This window comes from Dreissena polymorpha, chromosome 15 (genome assembly GCF_020536995.1).
Source record: "Dreissena polymorpha isolate Duluth1 chromosome 15, UMN_Dpol_1.0, whole genome shotgun sequence".
Taxonomy (NCBI): Eukaryota; Metazoa; Mollusca; class Bivalvia; order Myida; family Dreissenidae; genus Dreissena; species Dreissena polymorpha.
The window spans coordinates 11,375,737-11,388,158 of NC_068369.1; positions in this window are offsets into that span (position 1 = coordinate 11,375,737).

The following is a 12,422-nucleotide window of genomic DNA, read 5'->3' on the forward strand; positions in this document are numbered from 1 at the left end:
GCTAATTGGCAACACGCGCTTTGAGCACCCGTTTTACATAGTACAAGGCTTAACGAATAATGCAATACTAGGAGTAGACTTCTTTTCGCAATACGAGGCAAAATTAAATTTTGAGACTAATACTCTTGAAATAAATAAAGATAATATTACATGCAAAACCAATTTTATAACAAATGAAATTCACTGTATTCAAGCTAATAAAAAGATAAGACTTAAACCTCATTCATTTCAGAAAATACCTGTTCAATTAAAAGAATGTTTTTTGAATAAAGATTTACATATTATGGATGAAACAAATATCATGGAACTTGATTTATGTATTACAGACAACAAAAATAAAACTATACAATTTCCAATTTACAATAACTCGGATACAGAAAAAATGATAAATAAATATGATATTTTAGCTTCAATACATATTTTAAATGAAAACGAAATATATGACATTAATAATTTAGATAAATGTAACGAAAGTGGAAACGTTAAGACGACAACCGAAAAAGAACAAATATTACATAATAAAATAGGAAAAGAATTTGCGAATAATCAGCAACTGTTCGATCTCTTAAAGCAATATCAAGATATTTTTAGTGATTCAGAAACAGATGTCGGCGCTGTTAAAAATTTTGAATGTTCCATCGAATTGATACCGAATGCTATACCTATACGTTCAAGACCATATCCGGTAAACCCCAAAACGAGACAAATCATTGAAGATGAATTACAGAAAATGCTAGATAAAAATATAATTTCACCATCAACTTCAATTTGGAGTAGTCCTATTGTATTAGTTAAAAAACATACACATTCAGACGATATTTCACCAGAAAACCAACAAGAAAATAAACAATTATATAGGTTATGCATTGATTACCGACTGTTAAATAAAATTTCGAAGAAAATGTATTATCAAATGCCTACAATTGTAGATGTTCAAAATATGATCGCAGAGAAAAAGCCAACTATCTTTACTAAAATAGACATAAAACAAGCATTTCTTAATCTACCCATGGCCGAAAATTCTAAAAAGTATACTGCATTTAATTCACCAACAGGACGATGTTTTCAATTTAACGTCCTTCCTTATGGTTTATGCAATTCTCCTTTTTATTGGTCATTGTATCTTTCAAAAATATTAGGAGAATTCAATTTCAAAAACCTTCTATTTTTTCTGGATGACTGTATACTTATGAGTGACAATATTGAAACCCACATCAAAGAACTTTCTCAATTTTTACATAAACTAAAAGAAGCTGGTTTAGTAATAAATCTTAAAAAGAGTCATTTCGCACAAAAACGAATTACATTTCTAGGCACAGTATTTGAAGGAAACACTATTCAAATGGACCCTGACAAATTGAAAATAATTAACGAATTCCAAATTCCTAATAATCAAAAGGGATTAAAGAGTTTTTTAGGCATGACAAATTTCTTAAAACGGTTTATAAAAGACTACTCACACATTGTCGCCCCGTTAAATAGATTACTTAAGAAAGATACCATATTCAAATGGACCGAGGAAAATGACAAAAGTTTTAATTATTTAAAACGGGCATTAATGGCAAAACCAATTTTACGATTACCAGATTTTAATCAAGAATTCACTATTTATACAGATGCTAGTACCTCCGCAGTAGGATTCATTTTATGTCAGGAAGATTCTCCAAACCGTCATCATGTTATTTTATATGGGGGTCGTGCTTTAAAAGATAACGAAAAACGTTACAGTAGTTGTGAACTGGAATTATTAGCAATCATTTACGCTTTGAAAGAATGTAGAGTCTATATATCAAATATACATGTCAAAATCATAACAGACAATAAAGCGTTAACATTTTTGCATACAGCAAAACACTCAAATGACAGACTATATAGATGGGCTTTAGAACTAGAAAATTATGATCATGAAATCATTTATAAAACTGGCAAGACAAATCCGAGCGATTACCTTAGTAGAATTAACTATTCTAAATCAGACACCCACGTTAAATCCAAGGAAAACATACATACACTTTCCAATGATAACGCACCTTTAACACCTCCACAAACCTTGGCACCAATACAAGTAACGCAAAATAATCATTGCTCCCAGGTTAACATTCTCACAAGAAAAATGCGAAAACAAACAATCAACACAACACCCACCAATCATCAACCAATTATCTCTGCTGACAATCAACTTAGCACCATTCCACCTGACAACAGTGTTATCTCAGATAATGATCACATACCTGGTTCACAACTCCAGACAGTCAATGACCGCAAACAACACGCGCACTTAACAACTAATCAACTAGACATTATAAACTTACAAGCTACATCAAAAGACTTCGGCGACATTTATGCATTTTTAAAGAACGGTCATTTACCTAATGATAAAGACTCAGCAAAACGAATTCCATATATAAGCACCCAATACGAAATAGTTGACAATGTTCTGTTTCATTTTTACGAACCAAGATCTAAGAAACATCAAACTGAAAAAACTTTAATTAAACAATTAGCTTTACCTGAGTCATTAAGAAGTGAAATACTTTACAGTTTTCATGATTTAAATGGTCACTGTGGTGTTGATAGAATGTTTGCAACCCTCAAAACTTTTTAGTACTTTCCAAAAATGTATCAAGCAGTTAAAGATTATGTTCAATCTTGTAAAAACTGTCAAATATTTAAAAGAGATCACAATTATAAACCATATCCATTACAAGAACCTTTTATTGCAAGCGCACCATTTGACATGTTACACATCGACATTGTTACGGTAGCAAAACAGAGCAAAGAATATAAATATGTTTTAAGCGTTATATGCGCATTTTCAAAATTCGCACTATTTATTCCATTAAAAACGCAAAACACTATTGAAATCGCAGAACAACTTTATCATAAAGTATTTGCAATATTTGGACCGCCCAAACGTATCACATCTGACCGAGGACAAAACTTCTTAAGTGGTATAATGGATGTTCTTTATAAATTCTTTCAAATAAAGAGGCATCGAACTTCATCTTATCACCCAATGAGTAACGGAATGGTAGAACGGGTACACTCTACATTACTCTCAATACTACGTACATCGTTAAAAGACGAAAGCGATTGGCCTGATAAGCTTTCCAGTGTCCAATTAGCCTATAATTCAACAGTATGTCCGAAAACGACACAATACTCTCCGTACTACATTCTTTTCGGCCGACATATGAATAAACCCATCACTTCCGAATTATTTCCACCAATTAATACCAACCCTTCAATAAACACTTATGTTGAGGAATTGAAACAAAGATTTAAACTTATATGGAATATCACACAAGAAAACATAAATAATTCTCGTGACGTTATGCGTAAGTTTTACAATCGCAAAACTGCAATACGTCCATTTAAATTAGGAGATCTTGTTTTTATTAAACAAGAAAAAGTACCTTTAAATAAATCCAGAAAATTGTTTCGAAAATTTTCAGAGCAACCCTATTACATAACCAAAATATTACAAAATGGCACATATATTTTGAGAGAACGATATTCAAACAAAGAATTAAAAGTTCCGGTTAATATCAACAGATTAAGAAGATACCATGATGAAAAGGATTTACGTGATTTATCTCAAACATTCAAATTCCATGAAAAAGAAACTAATGATAACACAGAAAATCAAAACAATCCGCAAACCGTTACCGACAATACACAGCCAAATATAACGGCAACTGACAAACAAAATACAATAAATCAAAATGATATTCCACCAAAAAATTCAAACAAGAAATGGTACAAAGCTGAAAAAATTTTAAAAACCAGAATTAAAGATAATCAAAGACAATATTTGATAAAATGGACAAACAAAAAGTATAAGAACAGTTGGGCAAATGACGAAGACACATCAGAAGCACTTATTAAACAATTTTATATAAACAAATCTCTAAAGAAAAATCACAAAAGAAAACGGTAAAATGATAAACAAATTAACTGTTATTTTTTTTCTTTTAGGCATGATGTTGGTCACACGATTCATTATACTTTTCCTGTCACTTGTGGGAGCACACAGCGAACAATTGCTGATGAACCATGGCGTTAAGTTCTCAGATCCAAAAACAATAAACTTCGTGAATAATGAATGGACGCATACTTTTCGATTTGATATGCCGGACTATCATTTCAATAGTGACATCGGTAGAAATTATTCATTGTGTAGAGACACTTATTTCTACGAAAAAGGATGTACCATTAGCGTCGAATTCAACACTCTAAGGATTTTAATCGAACATGATATACAATCTTTGTTACACAAATTTCGTAGCATGATTCCTACAATCTCAGATAAACGGAAGACACGTGAGTCACAACCCTTACTTCCCTTTATAGGACAATTAGGTTCAACACTTTTTGGCATTGCAACAACGTCACAACTTAATCGATTACGCGATCATGCAAATAAATTGGCACAAAGAGTTAATCTCTTAACAAACACATTTACGCACGAATTCGGCGAAATGGCATCATTTGCAACTAATGTTCACGAGCATATGAAATTATTCGATGAATTCGTTGCGAATGCTTCAGCAGTCAGGCATAAAATTGTGGACGAAATGGAATCTATGTCAAATAAACATACAACTGCTGAAAAGTTAAAGCGGGTATATACGATCTTGTACAATATTTATTAATTAATATAAAATGTGTAAAAAACGTATTATACATATATTTCAATATAAACTAAAATAAAAGTTAAGAAGAACATGGGTCGAAAAATGCGAAATAAGCCATATATTTAATTCTGAAATCGAAAAAGGCTGTACAGCCGAATTCGCCAGCATGTATATAATGCATGTACGATGTGAATCTAAATTTAGTTTAACGGTTCATTTTAAATTCCTGCAGCGATATCGATTCATACGACACACGAACACTTATTAAAAAGACGAATGCATCGGTTATTGTAGGAAAATATGTACGAATTATCTTCGTCACAATCGGCTCGGGGCGCTTATTTGTATTTGCTGCATTTTATGAAATTCGTCTTAAATGTATCATTTTTCTTGTATATTGAGTGTTATGATAACATATTTGTATCAATATATTACAATTTAACACATATAAAAATCGTATATACCCGCTTTAATACTAGATGTAAATGATAAAATGATCAAAATAAGGTCACAGTTTGATAGGCTAGCCATAGGAATTGAATCACTGAGCAATCGTAAATTATCGATTCATATAATAAACCCCGAACTAATGTCCCAAACGTTAACAGAAATAGCTTCGTCGTTAAAAATCAACTATCCGACTCATAAATTGGTCAGCACTGAATTGGCATTCTACTACAATCATGCTGAATTTATTTATGGACGCAAAAATAATTCGATATACATAATGGTATTGTTTCCACTGACAAACAGTTTGGATAACGAAATTTATGAATTAAATTTCTTTCCAATTCCTCTTGACAATGATATAAAAAACAAAGATGCTAATGAATTCACATCAAAACCGCGGTATTTAATTTATAATGGGAAAAACCTATTATTCACTTTTCTTGATGAATCATTCTTGAGAGACTGTTTGACAGCAGGTTCAACAACTTTATGTAAACATAATGTAATATTTGAAATCGATTTCAATACGAATTGTTTCGTAGAACTCTTGAAACACGGGGACAATGCAAAAACGAAAGATATATGTGAATATAAGATAGTAAGAAACGTCTTGAAACCAGATCTGAGAATTTTAAATAGTTCTAAGGTACTTGCATACATGCAATCAAATTTAAAATTGGAATGTGTAAATCGTTCTAAAACAATAGATGATTGTAAGTACTGCATTATCGATGTACCATGTGCATGTAAACTAGTCTCAAAAAGTCAACGTATTGATGAGCAATTCACAAAATGTTTGACAAACGATACTACTGTCGACCAAATATATCCAATTAACTTACCGTTACTCCAACAATTTTTTAATAATACGGTTTTGGATAAATTGATGAAAAACATTTCGTACAATGATCCAATAAATGTATTATTACCGGTATTTAAAACCTTCGATCAAAACACACAGGATATATTAACTCGGTCGCACAAATTAGAAATTGACATGCAAACCTTTGTGAAAAGAGCAAAGAAAAACCAAATTGTGTACCATAGCCTAACAGAAGCAATGCTTAACGGTGAAATCTCAATTGAATCAGGTTTATCCACTTTTGATATAATTTCAATCATAGGTATATTACTCACAATCGGAAACACGCTCATGTTGATATTTCTTTCACGAAAAATTCGCATTCTATTAACTGCAATTACACTAATAAAACCAACAGCGGCACAACATCTTAAATACGACAATCCCACCACGCTATCACCACTTCAGGAATTTACCAACAGTCTTAATGAGTCTCTGAAATATGAACATTTTCTTGTCTTTCTGGCCATGATTCACGTTCTCTTGCTAATAACAATCCTTCGCAAATTGCAAATATTCAAACGACAACGTGGCACTCTTTTGATTTTACATATGTCAAATGGTTTAAATTGTATTGATATCAACATCGTCAGTTCGGTTTCTTGTCGATCAGAATGGATCATTGACTTACCTGTCACCCTGAACATAAACAGCATACGCTTTGGATTGTTTCCAAAACTGCTCATTAACACTACGGAAATTTCGTTTCGGAACGCTACAGGGGATATAATAATGGAAATACCATCTGCTCTGTCAATTGGCATTTATCAGTACATCAAACTTCGACAAATGCTCAACACAAACTATCACACTGAACTATTCTTGGTCCATAACGGAATTAAGGAACGTACATAAACGAACTTCAACTTCAACAAAAAAAAAAAATAAAAAAAAAAAATGGAATAGCATTAGTGGAATAGCATTAGTTATCACTTTGTCATCATCATATTTGAATATGTAATAACTTTGATGTCAAATTTTGCATGGATTTCAACTCTGACGTCAATTATTCAATGTTATATTTCATTTTTTTTTCCATTTAACCATTATAAATACTTTGAAGATTATTGAAATGATTTAATTTAATCTTCATTATTAAATACTACATTTTACATGTTTTCTCATATTAGATGTCAATCGTTACATACTTTGATTTTATTCATTACATACATACTTCAAATATTTTTTTTATACTTTCGCTGTTCTCATTTCAGGCGCACACGACAATACATCATTCATATAAATATAGTGTGTATTTTATAATTGTGTTCTTAAATTTGTATTTTCATTGATACTCTATTGTATATATAATATCATTTTATCGTTACATTTTTGGTTCCCTATTGTCAATTTTACATTTCATTATTTTCATAAAATGGATATTGTTATTAACATTTCATTTTTTATATTGTTCTCTAATTATTTCAAGTTATTATTTAAATACAACGGCAACTCTTCTAGTAATTTATACATTTCCCTCCCTTTAGATCACCATCAACTGCATCACATAAAATACTTTTTAAATACTTTTCCCAAATTAAGAAAAATCCATAGACGCACTAAAAAGTTACTATTTACCCACATGTTAAATAATCCTAACATTTCATTTTCAAGCTTAATTTTTGCTATAGACTACTTCGACATAAATATACTCTATCTTCAAATGCTCGACCATCTACTTTATGAAATCCACCCCCTAAATTTTCAAATCTGCCAAACAATTATTTTAAGGTTCGGTTCAAAATCCCAAAGATCCATAATAGCCCACAAAAGATTTCTTCAATCAAAATTTCTACCTCCCTCATTATACAATTTTTCCATTACAGACATCTTAAATGCAGATCTTAAACAAATCAACAAATTAATGACTCAACATTTTCGCCTTTACAAACAATCCCTTAAATGCCAATCGATCCCTATCGATTTTGACAACACATATTGTCGAGTTTGTCATGCTTCGCTGAAACATTGTCGTCCAAAATTCAAAAAACTTGATCCTCTTGTTCATTTATTCTTAAGTCGAACCCCTTGTTGCCATACACCCCATCATATCTTCTGCTCCTATGACACTATACAAAACGGATTCAAAATTTGTAAATTATGTCTCCATGCTGTAAAATGTTTCAACTGGAAACTAATAGCTCAGTATATGTTGGAACCCAAATGAACATACTAAACATAAAAATGTATAACTAAATGTGACTATTAAAGTCACCTATGCTAAACATTAACTTACAAACTTTTCAATTGTATAAATAATACTTGATAATTCTTTTGTTTTCCAACAAATACTAACATGTATATAGACTGCTTTGTCATTATTGTGCATTTCAATTACGTTGTACTTGATCTTTGTCTTATTGATGTTTCAAATAATGATCTAAGTATTGATTCTCTAATATAGTTTATTTGAAACCCTGTTTATATTTGTTGTTTTGTTATAGACACTTCAGGCGGAGTGTACATTTAGAGTTGTTGTATTTTCATTTACGATTAATGCCTAGTGTGTTTACGAATTCTTTTTCTATTATCTATATATTACATCTATTTCGATTGTTGTTAAATATGTTAGATTCATGTATGCATGCTTTAATATTATACAGTTAAATGTTCTGGGATTGTTTTAAACAGCAGTTAAATTTAAACAGCCCATATATTAGAATAGGAATTCTAATTAAAAAGAAGGAGGGGAAGATGTAATCCAATTAAAATCACAATCTTATGAAATATTTGTAATATTTAAATTTTCACTTTAACTTATTTAATAATTTTAATTAATCATAATTAATAAAGTTTTAATTAATTTCAATTAACAAAATTTTAAAATAATTATTGCATATTGTTTAAAATAACTAGTGCATATTGTTTAAAATAACTATTGCATATTGTTTAGAATAACTATTGTACATTGTTAGAAATACTTAAGGAATTGCGCAGTTCATAAGCCCAGTTTTCACAAAACCACACCGGAATACTTTTTGTGCCAGGTGAGCTACAAACTCTATCATATTGATGTACTATAAGAAAACAGCTTACTAAGCTAACAAAGAATAGCACATTCCAATCTAAATTGTTTACCAAATCAAGAACGCAAACGTAAGCAATAGAAACTTCTGGAAAGTTCCATGACCAAGGGTTAACAACTTTGACCCGAACAAATATAAAAAAGTAGGTGAATCAGCGTACCACGTGAGACCACATAGGATCACGTGAGAAACGTATTAGGAAAAGCCTGATCAGGTTTCAGAAAGTTGCATCTGGAAGAATATTTAAGAAAACACTGCGGGGGACTCACCACAGTGTTTTCTCGGATATTACAGGTGAGCTGTTGATACTTATTTATTTTCAAACCTAAATTATTGTTTGTTGCAAATAAATATATTCATACTTAAATTATTGTTTACTACTTTAATTTGTTCCACCTACATTCAATGTAGAGTATTTAGGAAAGTTGGTTGACTGCGCAATATCCAAATAAATATATATTGTGTATTAATGATAATTGATATTTTATAAGTATCATATTAGTAAAACAAATAGTACTGTCTTCTCATAAATAAATAATTTCTTTATTTTATGATTTAACAAAATAATGTTAATGCCTGAAAACTGTTAGTGAAATTGAACAATATTCTGTGTGATTTATTAATATATATTAAGAATCAATATCGTTGCATATGTACGTATATATCATAAATGATATTTATGCATGCAAATGTTTATCTTGTTTAATAAATTAACACAGTGTTTGTTCGGATATTACAGAGAATAAAATGGGCTGTTTACACTGTCGACTTCCTTGATTATTTACATCCATTATGGATTATAGAATATTAGCGCTTAACGCTAATTTGCATAAAATGAAGAATGGTAACATTTAATGCTAACTGAAAATGAAACACTACAAATACAACATTCACTAAGACCGTAATGGACAGAATAATTAACTGTTAAGAACTAAATAATGTATCGTACGTAAATAAAGATCCCGTTACCGATTACACTAGATGGAAATAATGAAAACTTCAAGGATATTGAAATAACAAGTAAAAGCACGTACGATAGTGGTATACGTGTTTAGAAGGATCTGTGTGGTATCCGTGTTTCTACAATTTACGGATAAATTGAGATAATAACGACAATATATATATTTTTTAATTAATTTCAATTATTTCTATACAACAAATACTACTACTACTACTACTACTACTACTACTACTACTACTACTACTACTACTACTACTACTACTACTACTACTACTACTACTACTACTACTATTACTACTACTTCTGCTACTACTACTACTAATACTGCTACTACTACTACTACTACTACTACTACTACTACTACTACTACTACTACTACTACTACTACTACAACTACTACTACTACTACTACAACAACAACAACTACTACTACTACTACTACTACTACTACTACTACTACTACTACTATTACTACTACTACAACTATTACTACTACTGGTAGTAGTAGTAATAGTACTAGTAGTAGATCTATTATTATTATTTAAAAATTCATTCATTTCAGTAATCACGTATTTGGCACTAGTGAGCGGACAAGGGTTAAGGGAAGAAAAAATAGAGGAAACAGTTTCACGAGACAGGAATGCTATACAGAAGGGGACACTAGGAGTAAGGTGGGAGCGGGCGAGACGAAACGATAGCAAACTGTTGCCAACAATAAGAATGCGGATAGACGAACACAATGGACATTTTAATTCTGACACAAATTCTGCAATAGAAGTTGTGTCAAATATTACACAGGTTGACAAAAAGCAAAGGCATGTTCTTTCCTGAGTAATACGTATGTTTTAAAATCAAATTTGGAATACAAACTGATAAAACAGAATCCACCAGACGTATTGGTTTGTCATTTTGTTGTTATTTAAAGTTTAAGATAAACGGTATGTTTATTAAAAACAAAATACTGGTCATAGTAGAAACATATATATATGTGTGTGTTTGTGTGTTTTATTTCATATATGGAATTCATATTGTTGCATTAGTTTATAACATAGTATAGATATTGACAATCATTCGCCATGTGTTGGTGATAATGTCATGTTATAAATTATGTCGTTGTATTCAGTGTAACAAGTGTATGCTTATCTTTATCGTTAATTATTTTGAAGAGAATATAAATAGTAAATGAATAAATATTATATTATATGATTATATATGTACGATTCTCCTCTTGTGTTGTGGATGGATGCAGCTCTGAAGAATGTCAAGACGTATTTGGAATTAAGGAGTATTGTATAGTATACACAACCACATTGCATACATTGTTTACTGTCAATTACCACGGCCTAGAGTAATTATTAGCAGGCAGTTAATTATGTAAAGCAATCGTGAAAATCCCTAGTATTAGAAAAATTAAAGATAATCAAAGACAATATTTGATAAAATGGACAAACAAAAAGTATAAGAACAGTTGGGCAAATGACGAAGACACATCAGAAGCACTTATTAAACAATTTTATATAAACAAATCTCTAAAGAAAAATCACAAAAGAAAACGGTAAAATGATAAACAAATTAACTGTTATTTTTTTTCTTTTAGGCAAGATGTTGGTCACACGATTCATTATACTTTTCCTGTCACTTGTGGGAGCACACAGCGAACAATTGCTGATGAACCATGGCGTTAAGTTCTCAGATCCAAAAACAATAAACTTCGTGAATAATGAATGGACGCATACTTTTCGATTTGATATGCCGGACTATCATTTCAATAGTGACATCGGTAGAAATTATTCATTGTGTAGAGACACTTATTTCTACGAAAAAGGATGTACCATTAGCGTCGAATTCAACACTCTAAGGATTTTAATCGAACATGATATACAATCTTTGTTACACAAATTTCGTAGCATGATTCCTACAATCTCAGATAAACGGAAGACACGTGAGTCACAACCCTTACTTCCCTTTATAGGACAATTAGGTTCAACACTTTTTGGCATTGCAACAACGTCACAACTTAATCGATTACGCGATCATGCAAATAAATTGGCACAAAGAGTTAATCTCTTAACAAACACATTTACGCACGAATTCGGCGAAATGGCATCATTTGCAACTAATGTTCACGAGCATATGAAATTATTCGATGAATTCGTTGCGAATGCTTCAGCAGTCAGGCATAAAATTGTGGACGAAATGGAATCTATGTCAAATAAACATACAACTGCTGAAAAGTTAATACTAGATGTAAATGATAAAATGATCAAAATAAGGTCACAGTTTGATAGGCTAGCCATAGGAATTGAATCACTGAGCAATCGTAAATTATCGATTCATATAATAAACCCCGAACTAATGTCCCAAACGTTAACAGAAATAGCTTCGTCGTTAAAAATCAACTATCCGACTCATAAATTGGTCAGCACTGAACTGGCATTCTACTACAATCATGCTGAATTTATTTATGGACGCATCAATAATTCGAT